We start from the raw sequence: 26,336 nt of genomic DNA, 5'->3' as shown, positions 1-26,336 counted from the left end.
CTCTGTATAAAAATATCATGCGAATATGTGTTTTAATGAGATACAGTTATCTGAATGTTTATATAAACATAATTTCATATCATTTATTTATCATTCATTGTTGCTGTCCATTCATTTTGACTAACAGCTGTCTTTGAAAATTTAAATGAACATCATAACAAGTCCAGTTCCATGTTACTTATAAAGCCAACCATCGTACTTATTTCTCTCAATAATAGCTTTATTTAAATATCTAAGTAAACATTATTACAGCATTAAATACCATTAACTAAGAGGATTTACTGATGACCCCCATACATTCTTTTCTATATACATTAATTAACAGTTATTTCCAGTTATGTATATGTATATATACGTGGCACATTATAATAACATTAACTCAGACTGTTTGTCAACACAGTTTCTATTTGTGTATGTTAATTAACGTCTATTTGTAGCTATGTCACCGCTGCAGTGTGATTAACAAAACAGAATCAGTCAACTCTATATAATTCTAAAGTTTCTTTTCCCAAAATAATTGTTCGTTCAGATTTGGCTACAACTGAGATCTTCTAATATCAGAATGAAACAGAAGATCACAAAGTAAAGTAACCTTTTAAACGTCAACATTTCTTTAAACCAAAAACCTTATATGTACATTTGTTTCTACTTAAGATAATCCTGGAAGATTTATTGATGACGAGGAAGCTGGTAGCAGAAGGGCCAGTTCCAGAGGAGTTATTCCACGAGCAAAGATTAAGACTGTAAAAATGACATTTGTTATAGTTTTTGGTAAGATTTATATTTCGTAGAAAAGCATTATGAAAGAATGATAAAGGAAAGTATGCGACAGTCACATAACGATATCATCTCGTGAAATGTCTCAATGACAAACAATATGGTTATATATGCAAAACAACGAGGACATTATCTCGTATAACTACATTTATCTGGACATATTGTAGATGTTTCTCGGTGTATGTGTGATTCCAATGAAATTTAGTTTTTTTTTTTTTTCTCCCTTTATAATAAAATAATACGATTAGCTTTTGCACGTATTTTATACAAAATATCAAAGTATATTTGCTGTCAAGGTTGGACGTATATACAATATTGTATAATTATATGTATTAACTTGATCTGTCGCAGTTGGCCATTCGGAAATAGTTAGTTCCAGTAAAAACTGAAGATTATAAAATAGTATGGCCCTAGCGTATGTGTACAGAAGACATTTTCCTAGAAGAAATCTCCATCTGGAAAAACACAAGTATATACAAGAATGGATTAGGTTTTCCTGGGCATTGCTAGCTTCACTGTTCCTACACTAATTAAAAAAAAAGACCACGATGCCACACTAACATTGGACCACGCTGTATTTTACTGAGAAATCTAAAAACCTGGTTTTTTTTTTGGACAGTCAGTCAGTGTTTCTTCTCAGTGGTTTTGGTTTTGTATCCCATGAGCCCCAAAGAGACTTGAGAGACAACTAGGGTTACTCAGAAACATTCTTTTCTCTTCAACCCTGTTTCCGGAATTAATGTTTGGTTCTACAAAGAAAGATTAATGATATACATGGTGGGTATGATAAATACTGATTACTTGAAGTGGGTCTAAATTAACATTAACAGTAAAAGCGGATGGTGAGAGCTCTAATACAGAATGGGTGATCGGCAATGTTAGCTTAGAGGATGGCTAAGTAGTTCTTGGAAGGCGATGGAGTACAAGGCTGTGGTGAAGTAACGATTTCCTGGATTAAGGGGTTACAAATCAAATATCATAAACTGACTGTTGAAACACGATTTTAGATTTAAAATTTACTTAAGTATTGATTTTTACCTTGGATATATTATAACTTTGTTTTATCTTTAAATGAAAAGGCACCATTTCAGGGCAAGGATCACAGGATTCAACATTTCAAGACGATAACTTTGCTATGAGGGGGGATGTCCCGAGAAAACCTACTTTTACGGCCAGGGCACCGAATAAATTACCCTGACTGTGCCATGATATAGATATAAATAAAACAAGGTTAATAAAACAACTGAAACATGAGCAAGAATTTATCCATTTTATGGGACTAAACAACATCCAGTTGTGTGATCTGGTAAGGAAGAACACATCGTGGTCATCGTTGGAGTTCTTTATTTCATGGTCAGAAGGTTTCTTGGGTGTGCTTGAACGATAGAGAAATTGGGTGAAGGGTGTTTGTTTTGAATTTGGCGCAAAGCTACACGAGGGCTATCTGCGCTAGCCGTTCCTAAGTTAGCATTGTAAATTGCGAGGTAGCTAGCCACCACCACCCACCGCCAACTCTTGGGCTACTCTTTTATCAACGAATAGTGGGATTGGTCGTAACATTATAACGCCCCCACGGCTGAAAGGGCAAGCATGTTTGGTGTGATGGGGTTTTGAACCCGTAATCCTCAAATTGCGAGTCGAGGTGTTGGCCAGGTGTTGAATCAAACTTTGTCAGTGTCTTGTTCCCCTTTCGTGACGATTTGCTGGCTAGATGTTGACTGGTTGTCAGTAGAGAATGACGTGTTGGCTGTGGCGATACGTGTGATTTGGGTCTGGGTGGCAGTTGTTAGCTTCAGGACGAGTGAAGTTTGAGTGGTGCTGGTACTTGCTGTTTTCCTCTGTTGGCTAACATGTGTGTTCGTAGCATGTGGGGTGGATAAAGTTGTATTAATGGAAGGTGAGGCTGTGTGGCTTCTAGCTAGCTGTGGGTGTGAGTTGGGCTTGTAAAATTGTAATTGTAATCGACGATAGAGGCGTTCGGCTCTAAAGTAAAATAAATGAAAAATCAAAACAGCCATTAGTTAGAATGTGGGCAGCTCCTTGTTTGGAGATGGTTGCTACCTGATGAACCGGTTGGAGAGACCTGTGATTCTGGACCGGATCTGGTGAACAGCATGAAGTTTGGATTCGGTGGCTGCTTCACGCGACTGTTGGATGGATATCTGCTGGGGTGATAGAGGGGTGGCCGTTTCTAAAAAAACCGGAAAACATTAGTTGGACTTTTCGCGGTGGAACATCTAACATTAATGTCGGCATTCCAAGGTTCACAAAGATAAGTGTAATTTTGTACAATTCTACTCGTGCCTTTTTAAATTCAGTTGTATAATTTTGTGACGAAATATAAAACCGGTATGTCTTAGTGGTTCTTTTTTTCTTCTTCTAATAAATGCCAACAATTAGATGACAAAACTTCAAATCGTCTCTTAAAAAAGATTTTTCTTCATTTTGCATTCAATTTTTAGAGTTTAAGCAAATACATTAATCAGATTTTGGAGCCTTATCATGTCGTTACAGTACATGTCACAGGTTTACCATAAAGAATTTAGTGTCAGATGACTGCGGTTTCCCAGTGATCGATTGGAAAGTCCAACTGCATAAAAATTCATAAATGCTTCGTATCGTGGCTTGACCGGTATAAATTCGTATGGAATAACGTTATTACCCGTTTTACTCACCAACTGCTTGAAGTATACGATGGTTACGCAGATAGGTTATGGACTAAATCGCTGAGATGGAGATATGTTTTTGATATACGTATATGAATATTGAGGACTGGTACATATTCTTTGTCAAAGCGATCAGTTTTTAGTGACATCACACTACATATGAAACATCAATGCAAATTTGTGGTATTTCTATATTTCTTTCCACTGTTACGTATATCGTGTGATCTGCTGATTTGCATCACTCAAAATCATTTTACTATAACGTATTTATCACTCTATATGATCAAAATTTATATATTTGCCATAATTAACTATCGCTTTTTTCATTTAGAATTACTTAAAGTGGAATACATTTTATTTTGAATGTTATGTTTTTGCAAAAATGAACCAAAAATTGAAATAATCTATAAATATAAGATAGTCTAATAGCAAACTGGACGGACAAAATACAGTACTGGAAGGTAGAATGACAAAGACTAATAGTGGTATTAGCGCACAGAATATATAGAAAGAAAAGGACCAATAACAGTTTCAACAGACAGAATAATTTACGGTCAGGTGGAGAGGTTTAGTTTGGTTTGTGTTTCGTTTAAAGCTACCCGAGGAATATCTGCGTCAGCCGTTTTTAATTTATGAATGGTAGACTAGAGGGAAGGCAGTTACTCAAAACCAGAAAACTCCAAATCTTGGGCTACTTTTTTAATAACTAATACAGCTCCTACGGCTGAAAAGGTGAATATGTTTAGTGAAGGGGATTCAAACCTGCGAAGAACAGATTGCAAGTCAAGCACCCCTAACTATCAGTGCATACCAGCTCTCATACAGAAATAAATAAACTGACAGTAATTTGAAATAATATATAGACAATAGAAATAGAAAAACCAGTGGTAAGTTGAAAGGGTAGAATATTATAAAAACATATAGAAAAACGATTTTCAATAGTAAGGAGGACTCTTTACCACTCAAATAATGTCCTTTCAGTGGAGGAGTCGCCATGTAAGTGGACATCAAAAGATGCCGCCTAAAGGTTACGTAATGTGCAAATTATGCTGGCAATTGTTGTGTAATAGACACCAGAGGACGGAGATCAATCATAGTTCTACAAAGTGTCACGAGAGAGCGATTTAGTATAATGAACGCGCATATAGTTCGCGATCAAACCACTTATTTGACAAGTAAAACTATTATTTTTATTGATTATATTTCTACGTATTATTTATAATAGTGAAGGAGTTCTTCACAAAATATTTAATAGGATAATGTTACCATAAGCAGATAATGCTACTATGGACAATGTTAACATGGTCGGTAAGATGATAAATTAATCAATAGTATTTTACCTTACTTATATAGCAAATAACTGTCCTGAAAAGGACGAATTTTTCGTGATAGCATTTCTAAACATCAAAGGATAATTTTAAATGAAATCCTAATCCTTCACTTTATACACACGTTTCTCTAATTTGACTTTATGGGTTAATATGGGTGTTTCTATAAGCAGAGTCACCATACTTTCATAAAATAGCATAAGGATTTTAACTTGTCTCAGCTTATGTTTATAGTTTATGTATTTAATTGTATTGCATGAATTTTACAAAAAAAGTAGGTTGTGTTTGTATAAGTGAAAAGGATCACTAGATTTTCAAACAGATTTCAACTTATGTTTATAATTTTAATTTATATATATATTTCCCTGAATTACAAATATTTTATAAAGGGAAATGGTGTTACCAGGTGGATTCTGTTGCTAGGGGATATGATGTTTCTATAAATAGAAAGGTGAGCACACCACAGGGTGTCTGAACATATGATTACATCATCCACATTTTGGTCTATGTTTCATTATACGTCCTAAAATGTTACACGTAAAATCATTATTTGAAAGAGACAACTATTATAACAGTTACATATGTTAGTTTTTATCACATGTACTATATTAATTTATCCATTATTTGAAAGAGGCAAATATTATAGCTAATGGTTTACTTTACATTCTTTTGTAATTATCTTTTCTCATAGGACTTTAATATACATAATTTATTGTTTTATAAATAATGAATTAGTACAGCCGGATGAGTGTGTTTTTATGATTCTGTGTGCACTTAACGTATTGATTGTAGTTTTTGCTTCTATGTTTAATTAACATGGCATGCTTTCTGTATTTCTTGATACTTTATATGTAAAACATTTACTGCTAATTCATTTCTATAATAAATATATTGTATAATATCTCTCCCTTGCAAAGAATGATTATTTAAGTCTCTAAATAATATACAATAATTTCATTTTTAACTTAAGAAATTGATTTATTTTTCTAAATGTTAAAGGATATATGTAAATTGTTATGTTTAACAATGATTGTTTTCACCTTTCTGTATATATTTACACATATTTTTGTTTCCTGCTGTTATAAGTGAGATATATCGGCTCGATAAGTAAACTTTTTTTTCAATTTCGAGAAACGAATATTTACTACAGATATGTAGCTTTTTTAACCGTATGTTGTGATACCACATTTGACATACTTGTTTAAGATTACAACATCAAGTCTTCTGACAAGCTCAATAAACTTTGATTTAAGGGAAACTAAAGGGCAAGAGAGGTCATCAGATAACTAGTTCCCTTTTAAAACTGGCAGAATGAAAGGTTTGGAATCAGAAAATTTCAGACATACACCTGTTTGGTAAAATATATTACTTCTAGTTTGTAATAATATGTATGCTACTAAATTCGTATCATTTTGAAACATATGTTTGTTAATAAATCACAAATTCTATTACACATAGAAAATAATTTATAGCCCAAATGAGTTAACAATCATAATTTTAAAAGGGCATTTAATTATGAATCAAATAATTATTTATCACGTTTTACAAATGTAACACATCTACTGTTTATCATTACAACAACATAAAATCACAGATTTAAAAGCATACTGAAACATTTATTAAACAAACATCAAGTTACACTAACACACTATTTACGAAAAGATCTTAATTTATAAAATACTGACCTACAGTCCAATGTAAGAACCTGCAGTGTATATTTTTCTAGCACGTTATTAGTCAAATATATTATATCCCCATGAACGAAGTATAACGAACATTCCCCGAAGTAATTCGAGCTAATGTGATCATGCACTTGAAATCTGCAACTAACTGCCATGAATGTCGAATATTAGGCCCAGCCCCTATAGTCTAAAGCTAACCTGTTTCACTATAGCCTACTATTCTATGATGAATATATGTAAGTGAAACCACAGAACTGCAAAACATAAAGTTAATACCTTGATAAACGATGTAACATTAATGACCAGTATAGTTTTTGATTGCAACTTAGGCACATCTCCAGTCAGCACAAGGAGCTACATTACTAGATGAGAGATATTACCAGCAACAATATGTGTCCAAAGGTGATACATTCCATAAACTGTTCTGATTGGAAATTCGTCGTAAAGAGTCACTGAAGAAAGATTTGTAGAGAACATTTTCACTCTTGTTGTGCATTCTGATGTTCCTGTAATTCAAGAAAGTCATCTTAAGTTACTATAAAGCCAATGTAAGTTTTTGTTCAACCCTGTATACTGTACAAAAAGAACTACATCACCTACTAATGAAGTGCTAGTCTATATTTTAATAGATATGAAACCTTGTCCCTGATATTTTCTTTTAGCTGTTAGAAATAAACACTGTAGCTCCAAGAGGGTGCACATTGCACACTTATTTACAATTAAAATAATATTTTTTTTATCACTGTTGTTAAAACGATTTCAAGAATGTAATATTTATCTCATACCCACTAGACACCATTGGTACCTTCATAAAAGAACGTAGTTCTTAATGATAACGTGTTATAAGTTTATCGTACAAGAATTGAATGTTAAGTGAAATGTGCTAGACTTGTATGAAAGTGAATTTAATCTTTGCAATCCAATACTTCATAATCCATACATGTTTCAGTTTGTGTTGTCTCTAAATACCAAAGGCATTTAGCTGTCAGCAGAATTTAAGGAACGCAACCCAATCTATAACATGGATGGTACCGATATTTCTTTACATGTCTAAACAATTACACTCTGAAGATATTAGACTTTATAAATCTTGATAAGTTATATTTGTAAACAACAGTAAGTTTAAACTTCACATATGTGAGTTCTAAATCAAAATAACTACTTAATGAACCATCAAACCTCGAGAATGTCATGAACGTAAATTTAGCTTTCTGTATCGTTATTGTGGAAGAACAGATAAATTCGTTTCTACTAACTGTTAAGACCAGTAATATATAAAATCCGTTCTTCACAAATCAAGTTAGACTTCCATGAAACTTGTTTTAGATGTATAGTATATTTTCTAATGATAAACGAGAGGGAACTCTTAATAGTCGTGGCAGTTACATTCTTTTAGGCAAAAAAAATCTAAAAGACCTTTTCTTCGTTTATCCTTTTTATTGGTTATATTTTTGTGATGCAGCTATACCTAACATGAGGCACACGTATATCCTTTTTATTTTATCATTCATCAGGATCCCCACAAGCCTATCCTCAAACTGAAACTATTTTAAGCAGGAGTAAGGTAAAGTAATGTATGAAACCTTGGGGATGATGAAATACGCCAACTGAAAGGGTCCAAAACTGTAATTAGATCCTAAACTGAGCAAGCGGTAACAGAACTATGAGCTCAAAATTTGTACTTGAAAACAAACAACAAACAACTTAGGGTCATCCTAACAACTCAGAGTTATTCTGACAACTCAGAGTCATTCTAACAACTCAGAGTCATCCTAACAATTCAGATTCATCCTGAGAGTCGCTGTGTCGCGGCTAACAATAAATGTTATCTATTTATAAACTGTGAAAGAATTGTCTTTTTTTGGAGATTGTATCTCTTATCTGGAGAATCAAGCAAATTCAAATATTTTGTTAAGAACTTTTACAGATTTCGTTCTTAGAATTTTCAAAAGTACAGGGTGTTCGGAAAGTCACTCTGCAGTTTTGTAATCATATGTCTATTCAGTCTATTTCAAGCCAGCAACTGATAGCGGTGTTTAGAAACAAAATAAGAAGGATCCAGGCCTGTATCCAGGCCAACTGGGGTTACTTTCAATATTGTTTATAATTGTCATTCATATTCACCTCCTGTATTCTATACTGAAACATGTCTGTTAATAAATATGTAAATGCACAGTGACTTTCCGAACACCCTGTAGAATGTAAAGAAATTATTTGTATTATATCATAAAGTCTGTTTGTATTTTGAAGTTTTGTTACTGAATATTTCAGCATGTATGTGATACTTGAGAAGTCTGTGATTTTACTTATATTGATGATAATAAATTATGCTATGGGGAAACATGTTAATTTTAAATAACAGGAACTGGTTCTAATGTCCAAAATTCTAACACGACAGGAATAGTTACAGATTTCTAGTACATGATATACTTTGTATAATTTCTAAAATGAGGATATATTTTATGATATACTAGCTCGAATCTCGTTAGAGAATTTTCATTGTATTTCGTTTATGGGTATTTGGTCTGTATGACTAATAATATGCTAGGACAAATATATACTGCAGGCTATTACATTGGGTTGTAAGTCAATACTTTATAATTGTTTTCATAAATAACATATTATTATATCTTGATGTTTGTTTAATAAATATTTCCCTATCCTTGTTACGCCTGTGATTTTATTTTTACATATTAATGATAGCATGTTAGGCCATGAAGAAACATGAGTTTTATATACAAAGAAAAAAAGGAAACTTTTATTAGCTATTCAAAGATACTTGATACACACTGATATTCATCAGATGTAATTAATCATAAAAGACTAAGCTAGACACTGGGCTGTAGGTCAATATTTTATAATCTAAGATGTTTTTGTAAGTAATATATTAGTGTTTCTTGAAGTTTTATTAATAAATGTTTCTGTAGGCTTGCCAAGTCTGTAATTTGACATTATTGTTTTGATGATAACCACTAAATATATTGCATTTATAAAACATGAAAGGATAATCACTTGATTTATAATCAAAGATCATTTTAATATTATGATTGTTAACTCATGAAACTTTGTAGAATGGACGGCAACTACCTGTTGTGGAGACACAAGTGTATAGGACGACGTATCGAAAGTCTTCCCCCTTGCGTTTTCAAGTCACTGTGTGTACAAAACGCAAACGAACTTGGCAGGGGTTTGGTTTAGAGAGAGTGAAGTCTGAAGAATTCTCTCCCCAACAGGGGTGGTCAGGAACGTTGTGGTTCCTCTTCGTCCCCTCTCGTGAAAGATTATTTAACTTTTTCGTGGAAGTTTGCCTTTTTTTTGTTTTTGTTTTAACTTGTTAAAGATGAAGACGTGAGATGGGGAGTAAGAAGTGACGCGTGAGAAGGAAAAGCTGGACAAAGGCAGCATAAGGAGAGTAAGTGTGTGTGTAGGTGTTGTCGGTCTTTTATAGTGTCCTGGTGGATTGTGGAGAGCGTGTGTTGATGGGTTGGATTGTCACTGTTTCTGATTGGAGGAGAGATTTCCTGTAGATTCAACCAATGGCAGCCACAGGTTACTCACCTCTAGTCCGGAATCTCTGTTAGGTGAAGGTTTAATAGTATTAATATAAAAATAATTCTTTCGTTTCTCTTGTCTTCCAGAATTTGTCTGTCTCGATTATTGTAGTTTTCTCCCAGTTTATTCTGTGTCCAGTTGACGTGGCGTGCTCTGCAATGGCTGAATTTTGTGTTTTCATGAGTCTTGTACTATCTTTATGTTCTTTTATTCTTATCGCGAGTTTTCTTCCTGTTTCGCCGATGTATGTGTCGTTGCAGGAACACAGAATTTCATAGATGACGTTTTTGAGATTCTCTTGGGTATGTCATTGTTTGTTTTTTATCATAATGGACCTTAAGGTATTATAAGATTTCCACCAGACTTCTATGTTAGATTTTTTAGCTATGCATTTGAGTTTTCCACTGAAATGTTGTAGGTATGGTAGGTATATGGTGATTACTTTCTCATCTTTTCTTTCTGTCGTGGTCTCCTATGGACGTTATGTCAACGACACCTACATTATTTGGCCCCACGGTCATGAAAACTTACCAGCCTTCTTAAAACATCTCAGTTCCATAGACAAAAGAATCCACTTCATTATGGAAATAGAGGAACAAAACAGTCTATCATTTCTTGACATACTCATCAGCAAACAAGCAAGACAAATAACCACAACTGTATACAGAAAACCCACTTACATGGACAGATACCTACACTTCCAGTCCTGTCATCCAATCTCGATAAAACGTGATATAATCCAATGCCTAAACAAGAGAGCAGAAAACATTTGCAATCCATTGAAGCAGAACACCAAAAGATCGTAGAGAAGTTTTAACAGAATGGTTACACCACCTCCTTCATCACAAACTCCTTGAAGAAGACCACGACTGAAAGAAAAGATGAGAAAGTTACCACCACTACCACCATTTACCTGCCATACCTACAACATTTCAGGAAAAACTCACACGCATAGCTAATAAATTCAACATAGAAGTCTGTTTGAAATCCTACAATAACTTAAGATTCATTCTGGTAATAAACAAATAGCGATCTACCAAAGAGAATCTCAAAAACGTCATCTATCAAATTCCCTGTTCCTGCAACGATACATATATTGGAGAAACAGTAAAAAAACTCGCAACAAGAATAAAAGAACATAAAGATAGTACAAGACTCATGAAAACACAAAATTCAGCCATTACATAGCACGCCACGTCAACTGGACACAAAATAAACTGGGAGAAAACTACAATAATCGAGACACAGACAAATTCTGGAAGACAAGAAAAACGAAATAACCATTTTATATTAACACTATTAAACCTTCACTAAACAGAGATTCCGGATTAGAGATGAGTAATCTGTGGCTGTCATTGGTTGAATCTACAGGAAATTTCTCCTCCAATCAGAAACAGTGACAATCCAACCCATCAACACACGCTCTTCACAATCCACCAGGACACTATAAAAGACCGACAACACCTACAACCACACTGACCTAAAGACGGAAGGCGGAAGACTTTTGAAACGTCGTCCTATAGACTTGTGTCTCCACAACAGGCAGTTGTTGTCCATTCTACAAAGTTTATCATGAATACTCTGCCTAAACAATCAATCAAAGAATGATTGTTAACCCTTTTTTTTTTCGGTTGTAAACTATGTTCGTTTGTGTATTGATTCGTTGAGAACCATTAAGATTAAATGTTTAGTGTAATAGAATTCCTCATTCGTTAACAAATATTTAGTATATAAATTTGAAAATGACACAGGCATTTCAATTTTAAACCATTTAACTTTATTAAGGACCTCTCAACCAATTGTAATTGTGGGGTTAATACACACATATTTTTCTCTTCACTCCATTCAATATTTCAAAATGGCTCTATTAGCTTAGTGTAATAACTGTGTTTAATAAACAGATGTAGCTAAATGTTTAAGCAGTAAATTTTAAATCGACCAATAAATAGGAGAAGAAAGGTGAAAAGCAAAAAACACACAAAAAAACACGGAAACTTCGGACTATGACAAAATATGCTTTGAGACTACGATACTAACCGTTGAGGTCAAACATCGTATGTGGGAGGTAACACACGTATGGGTGGGTAACATATAAAATGGTGATCAAAATATTCGACATTTTGCTATGAGAGGAAAACGGGAGCACCTCGAGAAAAAAGCAAAACAACTATCACTACCAGGTGTCGAATAGTCCATGTGGATAATGCCTGAGCTGTGGAACAGAAACGTAATACGATTACTGTAATAACTTGTTGCATCATTTTAACAAGATTCAAGGGAGACATATGAGTGTGTCATGTTTTTGTGGTTATGGATAATTATAAAAATTCGTCGGTTAGTGAGTTAAAATTTATTGCTTTGTTGTAAAATCTTTTTCCAACTTTAATATTCATCTTTTATGTGTAGTATCTTGTTAACTATACAGGGGTATATACATGTAATCTGTTAGCTGCTCTTAGGGTACGGGTCTGTGTATTTGTTATTTATTAAATAGCAAATCTGACATGTTACAAGGATCATGTTGCCACAATCAGCTAAAAGTCTATTACAGAATTTCTATATGTGAACAATAGTGTCTGAGTTATGTTCTTTTTGAAGCCATCTAATCTTATTTAGATAACATAATCTTTGTTTCTTGATGACGAAAAACCCATTTGAAATAAAAATGTATCTCAGAACGGCTGGTATGGGTATTAACACTCTTCAATAAAAGCGTTAATACCCATACCAGCCATTCTGAGATACATAATCTTTGTTTAATATTTTTACATATAATGTTAATGTGTTCTTTCCAAGTAAGTTTATAATTAAAGGTAATACCTTGACATTTTATAGACTTGATAAAAATAATGCTGTAGCTTTAAAAATTTAGTGTACCTCGTCCTAATTTTTTTGCTTTTTAATTTAAAGTATTTATAAAAATGGTATGTGTTTTCTCAGAATTTATAGCGACCCACTACATATAATTCTAAGATGTTATAGCGATTAAAGAAATCTGAACTTCACCATCCACAGTTAAAGAGTTACATGATGTGCTCTGGACAACTACGTCATCAGCATACTGGGACATGTGAGTTGGGTTTAACTGGGAAAATGGTATATCATTTACAAATATTATATATAATGATAAACTGATTACAGAACTTTGGGGAACACCTGCTTTTAGACTGAAAGGGTCCAATAGTTCATTGTTATTCTGTCTTTTGCGATTCTGTTTTATAAAAAACTGGCTATCCACCAAATTTTATTAAATGACAAGTTTAATTTAGATATTTTACAAAGTATAGGTTGTGCCAAACAGAGACAAAGGCCTTTCTGACGTCAAGAATGACTCCTACTGTCATGTCATTTGTATTGAAGGCTTGAATTACCGATTTGGTTAGTCTTACTAAATGATTAGCTGTTTATTTTTTACGTTGTGGTGCATTTTCTTTGTTAGATAAGATGTTTATGCTTAAGGAAAGATTAATCTACTAGTAATAATTTTCTATAATAATTTACATATAATGTTTACAAGGCTAATGGTCTATAGTTAGTATGATCTTGAAGTTATAATTGGATGCATTAAATAATGTGATAATTTAGGAGGTTTGGGGGAAGATGATTAATAATTAGATTGTTTATTCTGTCTTCGCCAAAGGTGCTATTATGCTATTATTTTTAAGTTACTTAATATTAATTTTGATTCAGGCAGAGTGATTGGACAAGTGGAAATACCATAAGGATCTAAATGATTAGTTGTATTTATTTGAATGAAATTGAACAAGAAAATGGTTTTATTGTCAGAGATGAACTGACCAGATGTGCACTGTCAAAGATGGGTTAGTTCAGTATAGTAAAACTGTTTTCTAAGTCTTTGGTAAATAATTCACTTTTTACGTTGTCTGCTGTGACAAAGTTATTTTCATGTTTTATATTATGTGGATTGTTGTTTTTTTTTGTGGTTTATAGTTGTATAGACTTAATTGTTTTCCAGAATTTGACAGTTTTGTTCGCGATTGATCGATTGAGGTACAAAAATTCTCACAATTAAATTTTTGTTGCTCATTGATTGACTTTTAACATTATTATTTTCTTCATTTATCAATGTTTTTATCTGTTTATCTTGTGTAACTCTGAATAATCCTCTTAAGCAACGTTTTTCTATAATGTCAGGAGTTAACTTCTAATACTTTGGTACACACCTTTTGGATGGTACATTTACATGTATTGTTGCTTTAATTATTACCATGATTTGTTTAGCATATGTGCCCAGCGCCTCTTTGTTTGTAACTTGATCTGTAATGATATTTCAGATAGACGTGTTTTAAATTTAACCCATTTAGACCTTTCAGTGTTAATTTTATTTTAATCTCCCAATTTTAAAAAGGGACTGATTATTTGACTATGTGACCACCTCTCTTACCTTTTGTATTTCCTAGAATCAAAGTTTATCAAGCCTGTTAGCCTTGAAGTTGTTGTCTTAAGTGAATATGTCAGGTGGTATGTGACAGCATAGTACTGAAAGAGTGACATATCTGTAGTAAACATTCATTTTTCAAAGTGGTAAGAATATTATTTATTTACTCTATATGCATAGAGTTTAAAACCAGCAAGAAACGAGCTTTAGACAAAGATTTGGGAAAATATCTACAGAAAGGTAAAAATAGTAATAGTTAAATATAACTATTTATGTAGATCTTTTAAACTTTAGCATAAAAATCAGTTTATAAAGCTAAACACGAAATTATTGTATATTATTTAGAATTTTAAATAAGCATCCTTTTTAGGAGCGAATAGATATTATAGAAATGAATTAGCAATAAATGTTTCACATATGAAACGTCAGGAAATACAAAGAATATGTCATGCTAGTTATATATAGAAGCAAATTTATAATTAATGCATTAAATGCATACTCAATCATAGAAAAATACAATCGGTTGTACTAACTATATCGTTCAACATTTACAAAAACAATGCATACTATAAAATAATTTCAGTGTAGATACTTAAAAACGCAAACAAAGTAAATTATTTGGTATGTTATAATATTTGCCTCGTTCAAATAATAGATAAATTGAGGTAGTGTAATAAAACTAACATATGTAACAATAGTTGTACTGCTAAAATAATGGTTTTTACTTGTAGTATTTTAGGATGTATAACTAAACATAGATTACAATGATATTAACATAATCACTTGTTGGTACACCCAACGATTAACTCATCACCCGACTGAACTATCCATTTATAGAAACACCATCTGCCTTTGCAGCACTAACGTTACTTAGCAACATAATTCATCTAGTAATACCAGCTGCCTTTGTAGCACTAACGTTACTTAGCAACATAATTCATCTAGTAATACCATCTGCCTTTGTAGCACTAACGTTACTTAGCAACATAATTCATCTGGTAATACCATTCATCTAGCAACATAATACCATCTGCCTTTGTAGCACTAACGTTACTTAGCAACATAATTCATCTAGTAATACCATCTGCCTTTGTAGCACTAACGTTACTATAATACATCTAGCACTAACGTTACCAACATAATTCATCTAGTAATACCATCTGCCTTTGTAGCACTAACGTTACTTAGCAACATAATTCATCTAGTAATACCATCTGCCTTTGTAGCACTAACGTTACTTAGCAACATAATTCATCTAGTAATACCATCTGCCTTGTAGCACTAACGTTACTTAGCAATAATTCATCTAGTAATACCATCTGCCTTTGTAGCACTAACGTTACTTAGCAACATAATTCATCTAGTAATACCATCTGCCTTTGTAGCACTAACGTTACTTAGCAACATAATTCATCTAGTAATACCATCTGCCTTTGTAGCACTAACGTTACTTAGCAACATAATTCATCTAGTAATACCATCTGCCATCTGCCTTTGTAGCACTAACGTTACTTAGCAACATAACTCATCTAGTAATACCATCTGCCTTTGCAGCACTAACGTTCATCATAATTCATCTAGTAATACCATCTGCCTTTGTAGCACTAACGTTACTTAGCAACATAATTCATCTAGTAATACCATCTGCCTTTGTAGCACTAACGTTACTTAGCAACATAATTCATCTAGTAATACCATCTGCCTTTGTAGCACTAACGTTACTTAGCAACATAATTCATCTAGTAATACCATCTGCCTTTGTAGCACTAACGTTGCTTAGCAACATAATTCATCTAGTAATACCATCTGCCTTTGTAGCACTAACGTTACTTAGCAACATAATTCATCTAGTAATACCATCTGCCTTTGTAGCACTAACGTTACTTAGCAACATAATTCATCTAGTAATACCATCTGCCTTTGTAAAACACACACAATACACCTAGTAAGACTTTTCTTCTAATAATAACAACACCTTCCTTCCACAGAAGTATTGTCAGCCTTTGTAAAACATGTGTAGTACGTAAATGAAAACACTAAAGTAACTGTCAACAAGTGTGAAATGAAATATTTTGTCCATAACACATTTACTGTTATAAACAATAAAAATAATACTCATATGGCTAGAGGAATAGCCAAAGAACATGTTTAATCCATAAGAGCAAACTGTTGAAACATGCGTACAAAGTGAAACAGTAAAACTGTATGTTAAACAATTGTATGATATTTACAGATGTTATTACGAAAAATTCATTCTTTTCAAGACAGCTAGTTGCCATGTAAATAAGGTAAAATACTATTGATTAATTGATCAACCTACCAATCATGGTAACATTGTCCATAGTGATCATCTGCTTATGGTAACACTATCCTATTAAATATTTCATCAAGAACTCCTTTATTGCTATACATGATACTTAGAAACATAATAAATAAAAATAACAGTTTTACTTGTAAAATGTAATTGTTACTGACATGTTAAAACACCATACGATAAGCTCATCATCCTATTGAACTATCCGCGTAGTAACATCATCCGCCATACAATCATTTTTTAGCAACACTATCCGCCTATAGAAACACCATCCACCTAGGTAAAATATACTCAATTAAATACGTAACTGAAAATGTTAACGTCGATAAGAACTATAGATTAAAATTGCAGCTTTAATGCGTTACCTGTAAAGGTATGTAATTACGATCCAATTTTTTTTAATAAACACAACGTTATGTAACTTAGACTAAACATTAATTTAAGACTGACTGTTACTATAAGTTTGATGACATGTCTATATACCTCGACCTCTAGTGAGTTGTTCGGGAACTATCTGTGCGCTCATATATCAATGCGCCCAGGTTTCATTTCTAGGGCTGCGACGATTACGGACTTTTGTAACCGGTTAATCTTTGCCTCGTAACCGAATCGTAGCCGGTTAATCGTGTAATCGTCACAGCCCTAGGAATTTGCGCGTGACGGCAGCACCGAACGTTAACAAAAACTCTAAAGGCTTTCAACAACAACAACAACGAAAATTCAACCAAAAAAAAGGCAAGCAGTTCGTAAAATCGCGATAGGCAAACATACCAATGTCAAGGTCAAATAATGGAATATTTACATGTCGATAATCGTATTGTTTTCCCTCGTTTATTTTTCTCGGAAAAAAATCTTAGATTAACAGGTTAGGAAATCCGTAAGCGGTTAAGAGCAGTAACCGAACCGTAACCGGTTAATCGTGTAATCGTCACAGCCCTAGTCATTTCCTAGTCATAACAATACGTCCTCTAGTGTCTCTTCGTACAACTATGATGTCATTTTTTTCATTAAGACATTCGCATCCTCAGGTGCCTATTACGTAACAGCTATATAACCTTCAGGTATCGGCATAATTTGCATATTACGTTATACGCAGCGTCCCGTGTTTTTCCACTTACCTGAAAACCCCCAGTGAGGCAGCATCCTTTACTTTGGGCAGTGAATAGATCACCTAACTACAAATATCAACTTCAAGACAGAAATTAATATCCAAAGATGTAGATATGGAAAGAACAATAGCAGGTTGAACAGATAAATACAACACGGACTGGCAGAAAGAAAATAAACTAGCAACAAGTGGAACAGACAAATAGAAAGAAGAGCCATCAGACATAATAATATACAGAGAGATAAAAATAGAAAGTCGAATTCAACAGTCTGAATACTATTTGTTAAGTGCATAGAAAAAGGTTGGCAGGAAGGTAGACAGGATAATGCACAAAGAATTGGGAACAAAAAGTTTTTTGATAGACTGTAGAAGAAACAAAGAGAGGAAATTGATATGTTTTTACAATTGATTTTTGTTAAATTTCAGTGTTCATCTTATGCTGGAGTCCATACTTTATCTACGACCTGCTCCAGGTTTTTGGATACTTCCCACTTAATCAAACAACCATTGCCATCTCTACTTTCATCCAAAGCCTAGCTCCTCTAAACAGTGCCGCCAACCCTTTTATTTACTTTATTTTTTCTACTCATCTTTGCAGGACCCTTAGGTAAAGAAAATCTTATTCACAGATATCTAAATATGTAGTTAACGATTTGTATTTCTATAAAAAGTGTGCTTAAATTAATTTGTAATCCTTTATAAAGTACCATAACACTATTGTGAGAACACAATGGTTCCAACATTTTTTGTTCATAATATCTTTAAAGTTTAATTTCCGAAACTTAATTCAACATAATGTACAATAACCTCTAATTAAAGGAAATCACCTGAATAAATCATAATTATCTATTAACCAATCTTATTTATTATAGTGCTGTCACCTTGGGTATGTTATGTCAAAATAAACTTACAGTAATTAGAACACGATGACTCATCACTTGGATACACTCTCTCTTGTCGATATTTTTGGCCGTAATTCCATGAATATTTCAAAAGCTCATAATATTTTGGTTAGTATTAAATCCATGTAATAATCTAACAGCACGAAATACTTTTTCTTTTAAAACGTACATATACGTGTATATATTTATATATATTAAACATTTAACTAATACTATTAATAAAACTTATACCAAAGAGAAACGGAATATAATTTTCGTGCACAACACCATCAAGTTACTTGTTTGGCTGATACTTTATGGTATAACTTAACCTCCTGAAAGAACTTTTTTTAAAATGTATTGAAATATTCAAAGTTCTCTAAAACGGTTGCTACAACCAATACAACCCTGATATAGGCGTTAGGATGCTATGAAAACAAGGCATTTTAATTATATTAAAAACTCTTGTAACGCAGGATGGTCAGCAGACAACGCTGATTTAGGTTGTTCTTTATTATCATGTGTTGAAGAATAACCTAACCATTATCTTTTTTTAGTGCTTCGTGTATTTTGTTTACATACACACTCACAACTCTATTTTTAAGTGTATTATTCCATATTACCAGAAGGACTTTTTATTTTTATTCCTGTAAATTTAATTATTATTATCTTCAGCATGCTTCGTAATCTTGTTCTATACTAATGATTTAGAGCAAACTTTAATATGATTGGAATAAAAGGCCTACAGTTACTGATTTACTTCATGTTTGTTTATAACGCTAAATAATTTATTGTTGCAGTTATATAACATGTAAATACCCTGTTTAACAGGGTCAATGAAATGTTAATATCATAAGAAATGTAAATAATGTTATTACATACCTTTATATGTCTATTGTTAATGATGTTAATAAAAATAAACTGTGGATTATAGTTAACTTACATGCTTCTTATAATTGTTATTTTTATAAGCTTCTACTTTCAAATTACAAAACTTTTTTTTTTAGCAACTTTTCTTGTTGTCAATGGTTTTCTCGACATAGTCGTGCCTGCTATTCGAAGACGAAACGGCCTGCGGAATCGGACAGTCGAACATCCCGTTACACAACCATAAGCGAGATTTTTCTGAGGTCAACTAGGTTATCCACCACGGTATCACTGGAGACGCAGCCTTCTGTGTCGGATGCAACGAAACAGGTTACCAAGAGAACCAACAACGAAAAAAGACGTGAAATACCCTCAGAAACCCTCGAAGCTACACCTGACAAAATACAGCTGTAAATTATGAAATAAACTTGACGAAAATAAATTTTAGGGTTTTTCTGTTGGTATGAATAGGATACTTCTTAGATAACATTTTATTTTGAATGAAGCAAAATTTTTTTTTTTTTTTACGTGTGTCGCTTCATCTGGTATGAAACATTTGGAAACACATGTCTTTAGGTAGTAGTTGATAGATTCTAATCATCTAGGGATTGAATACACTTGTAGCTTCTTAATAGAACTTGATACGGTAAAAATTCTAGTAAAGTTATAGACGTTGAAATATTTTTAAGTTTGGTGTGGTAAATGTTGTTTGATTTTAAAATGTTTCCAGTCAAGTATCTGAGCCAAGTGAGGTACACATGTACTACTTTACACGTTGACTTTCATTCCTTATTCACAAATAGAAAACTCTGAAGATGTTGGGAGGCCATTTCAACTCCATCATCCGATAGCGCAGTCTGTTGTCTTATCTAACTTTTATAAGGGAACACAACACATATGTAGACTTAAGTATCGTTATATGGTATATTAATCCTGTGATCCTGCGATTTACACGTTTTCTCAAAGTCGAATTGAAACATTAACTTTCTGGTGATTATTATAATCAAATTAAGCATTATTTATATTTAGTATGTATTTTGGATATCGGTAAGTAGTCGACAATTATGGTTTTCGAGCGATGAAAGTGTTATACACTTATTTATTTTGAATTTCGCGCAAAGCTTCACGAGGAATATCTGCGCTAACCGTTCCCAATTCCCAATTTGAAAATGATAGACTACAGGGAGGACAACTAGTCATCGTCAACCACCGCCAACTCTTGGGCTCTTTTACCAAAGAATAGTGGGATTGACTATTGCATTATAACGGCCCCACGGCTGAAAGGTGAACATTTTCAGTGGTACGGTTATTCGAACTTGCAGGTTGCGAGTCGAGCGCCCTAACCGCCTAGCCATACCAGGTCTATTAAGAAGGCTTTTTCACAGTAAGATAAAAAGTTATTAACTGTCACAGGCTATCATGTGCGAAACCCTTTTTTTGTAAAAGTAGAACTGCATTATAATAAAGATATATGATAAATGTCAGTGGATGATCGTTTTCACGCCAAAACCGTCTCCCCTCGGGGAACATTCCCCGAATTTTTGTGTTTTAAGTCATCGAGCTTATGACTGAATCACCGGAGATGTCCAGTTATAGACATTTACAACGTGAATTTTTTTATCGTTTACCGATAAGTCGATAGATTTACAACACTAAAATCAGGAGTTAGATGCCCCTCGGTGAACACAGCAGATAGATTGATGTGGCTTTACTTTAATACACATACTTCCTTATTTGGTTAATAGGTTTACGTTTTAACACACCAAAAGTGTACAGCTAGAAATCGGTACTTGTACTTGAATATTGTTGTCAGTTTATCTTTTGAAGTTTCTAGAAGTCCTTATAGTGAATATATGCACGTGTACTACTGTTGTTCAAAACATCCGCTTCTACATCACTTTTAAATTACACGATGAAACACCTTCAAGTCATTAAAATATGTCTCACAAGTGCACATCCAGTTCCTTCTTGCTTTTATAACGCTAGCTCGCATAGAAATAAAATAAACAGTTCATTTAAAAATATATATAAAAATAATGTTCATTAGTACATAAGTGTTTTCCACCACCTTTTCTAAAATTCCAGTCCTTTTCCAATTAAAGCATGTTTTTGCACATCTTGACTGGCATGTTGTATTTATTTTATTAACGCATATTAACCTGTATACTTCCAAAAGGTTTCTTTTTTTATTCTTTTTACTCTTTTTTCTACTTTATCTTAATCGTAAAGAATATGTAAGTCCATAATTACTTCCAAGTAATCAGTAATTATTTCAGCGAAAATTTCAATGTTGTTCGTAACGTATCACTTTTCTTATTACCTCGGTAAATGTTTACATGATTTAAAATTGGAAAAATGAAATTTTCACACAGATTTTTAATATTTATTTTGATTCATAAAACCCAAAATATCTACCATGTCGTGAAAGACAACAGCATAACATGTAATGTAAATTACACAATATTGTGACAAAATGACACAGCATGTAATGACATGCAACATGAAATATAGTTGGTAATAAAAGTGGTGTTATACGTAATAAAATGTTATTGAATATATGTAAAAAACAATGATGAAAATGGCATTTAATTTATTAAAGTAGCTTTGTACAAGGGGAAAACTATTACTGAAAGATGTGGGTATATAATATTAGGGGCACAGGTTACTGTTATTACACATAGTAACATCGTTATAATATGCAATTATAGCGTTGTTACGCATGGTAAATTCATTGTAACATGCAATTATTGTATTGTTATGCATAGTAATGTCGTTGTAACGTGTAATTAAAGCGTTTTTATGCGTAGTAATATCGTTGAAACATGCAATTACTGCGTTGTTATGCATACAAATATCGTTGTAACATGCAATTATTGTAATGTTATGCATAGTAATATTGTTGTTACATGCAATTGTTGTATTGTTATGTATAATAATTTTGTTGTAACACGAAATTATTGTGTTGTTATGCATAGTAATATTGTTGTGACATGCAATTCTTGTGTTGTTATGCATAGTAATATCGTTCTTAAATGTAGAAAAAGCGGTGTCACGTGACAACATGTTCTAATACTTATAAAACAATGTTGTATTATGTCGAAAATGGCATTATAATATATGTAAAATAATTAATTAACATATTGGAATAGTAGTGTTCGAATATATATGAAAAGTGTCGTGTAACGTTTTTTTGTAAATATTAAGTACAAAGCTGCACTATGGGTATCGTAACCCAACTTCCAGCGTTATAACATTGCAGTCTTACCGCTGTCTGGGTGAGTGGAGAGAAGTATATTACACGGTAAATATGGCGATCGTATTATGATACACGAAAAGTGTTGTAAAACGTGACGATAAAAATGTGATACGTGAGGAGAGTATTATTCAACGTGGTGACAGAGTTGTGCAATGCGAAAATATAGTGTAAAACGATAGTGTTTAACATGAGAACGATATTGTGATACGTGGGAAATGACCACTTATTACTATTGTTGCTACAAGTTCTTAGCTGTTTCTAGTAATTAGTGTGAAGTGCCATATATAGTTATTGATGTTAGAAATAATTCGTTGAAAACACCAAAAACTTATTTCTCTTTAAAACTTATGGTTGTTGTCATAGAAGTGAATTACAATTTACCTCTTCATTGTATCGTAAACCAAATCAATAAAGCTGTAACGAATGTGTTTTGAGTTGCTTTCGCTATCAGCCACATAATTTAACTTGGTTCCCTTTAAATTTTAAGCGGAGCTGGGCTCACGTTATAATAAGGTTTGTTTCTTTCCAAACGAAACTAAGCAGAGGTTTTTGTAAAATTGTTCAAGGTAATTAATGATTATTTCAGTTACTTTCGTTTGTCGAATACAAATCATATTATTTAGACCTGAACTATTAATAAATCTATAAGATTAGAAGGAGATTTAAAAAGGAAAAAGATGATCAGGAGACAATCGTAATAGAGATTTGTTGCTGTTGTGTGATGTATAAAAGGAGAGATAAGCTATTTAACTCCTGAAAGTTTGTTTTAACGAAGACACAATGTATCGGAGATCGTTTTTTTTTTTTCTCGTTTAAAGTAACAAGATGTTTAAATACTAATATTGTAGTGAAACGTTTCGTGAGGGATCATTAAGTTGGATGAGTTTTTGTTGTTTAAAAGAAAAATCAGCTGTTTAAATCCTGAATGAACGTCTACGTTTCTGAAAGTGGTGAGTAACCTGTTTCTTGAGACGTGATAAGAGTGTACTTTATCTATCAGAATTTTAAGTTGTTGAACAAAAAAAAAAAGTGTATTTGGTACAAGTTAGGCCTAATGGTTTATTTCAGAAAATTACTAGGAATTTTTTAGTCAAAGCTACTGAAAACTTACATTATTATAAGAAATTGTTGCATACGATAACTATTCATGCTTGCTCTACCATGGAAAAATGATCTGTTTTAAAACTGTAGGTTTTCTGCATGCTCACGAAACCAATTATTGTTCTCAAATCATGTGACTAGTATCACTGGAAAAACAGGGAGATATAACAATCACTGTTCTAATATCGTGTGACTAGTATCCTAACAAAAGAGGAATATATAACAAGCATTGTTCTCAAATCATGTGACTAGAATCACTGACGAAACAGGAAGATATAACAAACATTGTTCTTTGTCATGCAGTTAGTATCATTGACAAAATAAGAAGATACGACAATCACTATTCTCATATCACGTGGCTAGTATCACTAACAAAACAGGAAGAAATAACAATCACTGTTCTCTTGTCATGTGACTAGTATTACTAACAAAACAGGAAGATATAACAAGCATTGTTCTCAAAGCATGTGACTAGAATCACTGACTAAACCATTCATTATTTTCATGTCATACAACAAAAATCACTGACAAAACAGGAAGATATAAAAAGCATTGTTTTATCTCATGATATTATATTACTGACGAATAGAAGGTATACTGATTACTTTTCATACCACGTGACTGAACAATAGTTGACTCGGATAATCGAATTCCTAAAATAGGTAAATTACTTGTTGTTTTTTTCATTTGTCATAACTTTTGAAGACTAATAACTTTGAAACACTTATTTAACTTATTTGAATATTTTCATCTTCAAATCTCTTTATGATTATAAAAATTCACCCAAAATCTTGAAAAGTCGCATTTTAGATAATTTTATATATAAAATTTTCATTACAAAATAATTTGAACATTTACATTTTGTGACTCTGTTTCAAGTTAGAACAATTTCAATAAAAAAATTAAATATACATCACAAGACCACCCTTGTTATGTAGAACTGTCATCAAAATATAATTTTGATAGTTTTTATTTCCAGAACATATTTTGTTTACAATTTTCACCTAGAAATCAATGTAAATGTTTGCAATTTCAGGTCCCTGTTTCATTTAGAATTTCCACCAGAAGTTAATTTGTCCCCACACATTGTCAGCCTTTTTCTACTTTACCAAGCTAATTGAAGATTTCTTTGGTATTTTTTCTTCGCATTATACACACATCAGTTACACCCATTCAAATATTATGGGAAGTCCTTTACCATGTTCATCTAAATCTTTCAGTTTCAAACTGTATGGAAAATCAGCAACTAATATGAATTGATGACAAAAAATTTGATAGAATGTACAACACAAGCTATTCATTACTGTAAACCCATATATTGAAAAGTTTGCTGTACCTATATTAACACTTAGGTTTTCTGTTGGTATGAGTTTTAAAGTGATTCAAAGGATCATAGTGCCCATATTGACCCTTAAACTTTCTGTTCGATGTGTTTTATATAGATATTGAAAGGTTCATAGTACCTATATTGGCACTCAGGTTTTCTATTGGTATGAGTTTTAAATAGTGATTGTAAGGCTTATATTGCTTATATTTGCTCTTTAAAAATGAATTGACCTGTTATCTTCCTTATGTGTCCTGGGATCGTATATAAATACATACATGGTGGCTGTAACGCCCCTTACACTGACAAAACAATACATCAGTTACATTTCCGAACACCTGGTAAAAACTATCAAATCCATCAAACTCCATAATTCGCACACATAGTGAAAACACCATTCACCTTGTCATGATTAAGAATTTAAAAGTTATTTCATTTGGATCATGCAAAATTGAACTTTTAAGTAAAGAAAGTTTGTCTATTATAAATGAACTCCCAATTTAATATAATAACACAACTTCACTAGAATTACATCCGTTCTGAATACTTGTACAATATTGTTACATTATCCTATCCTTTATTTATTTCATTCTCTTTTGATTTATTTCCTCTATAATGTAATTTAATAACTTTTTTATAAAACGTTTAGACTTTATAAGTATGTATACCTAATGATCCATCCTGTTCAATATAGCTCGTTGAAGATGTAATGTATTATTATATTCCGAAACGTTCAAGAATTAAATATTTGTAACCGTACACACACGTGTCAAACGTTCGTTCTTTCTGCCGTCGTTCTACTGTTAATAATTAAGTATGTAGAATAAATTTGTTGCTGAATAAAATCAAGAATTATTGTTTCTGAGATCTTTTCAACATGGTTGAAATAGCGAGCATGTTTGGTGGAACAGCCATTCGAACCAACGACTGCCAGTTGATCATCCTAACCACTTCATCATCAAGGTCGAATTCTGTTTGTACAAACTCAAATTCTTTATAATTTGCGGCTCATTTTTCACTATTCCGCTTTCTTCATCCAAAAAACCTGTCTTACACATGACTGTTTACAGCTCATAAAGGG

At 32.6% G+C, this 26,336-nt stretch overlaps 1 pseudogene across 1 annotated transcript in view; it reads left to right on the top strand.

Moving 5' to 3' along the window:
* Positions 1-23,249, top strand: part of LOC143234935 (cardioacceleratory peptide receptor-like) — a 63,785-nt pseudogene extending 40,536 nt beyond the window's left edge. The window contains exons 6-8 of the transcript XR_013018859.1: positions 655-771; positions 18,253-18,433; positions 19,715-23,249. The product of XR_013018859.1 is annotated as a cardioacceleratory peptide receptor-like (transcript). The remainder of the gene's footprint in view (positions 1-654; positions 772-18,252; positions 18,434-19,714) is intronic.
* The last annotated feature ends 3,087 nt before the right edge of the window (positions 23,250-26,336 follow it).

This window comes from Tachypleus tridentatus, chromosome 12 (assembly GCF_004210375.1).
Source record: "Tachypleus tridentatus isolate NWPU-2018 chromosome 12, ASM421037v1, whole genome shotgun sequence".
In the NCBI taxonomy this organism is placed as follows: domain Eukaryota; kingdom Metazoa; phylum Arthropoda; class Merostomata; order Xiphosura; family Limulidae; genus Tachypleus; species Tachypleus tridentatus.
This window is presented reverse-complemented; position numbering and strand designations above follow the sequence as displayed.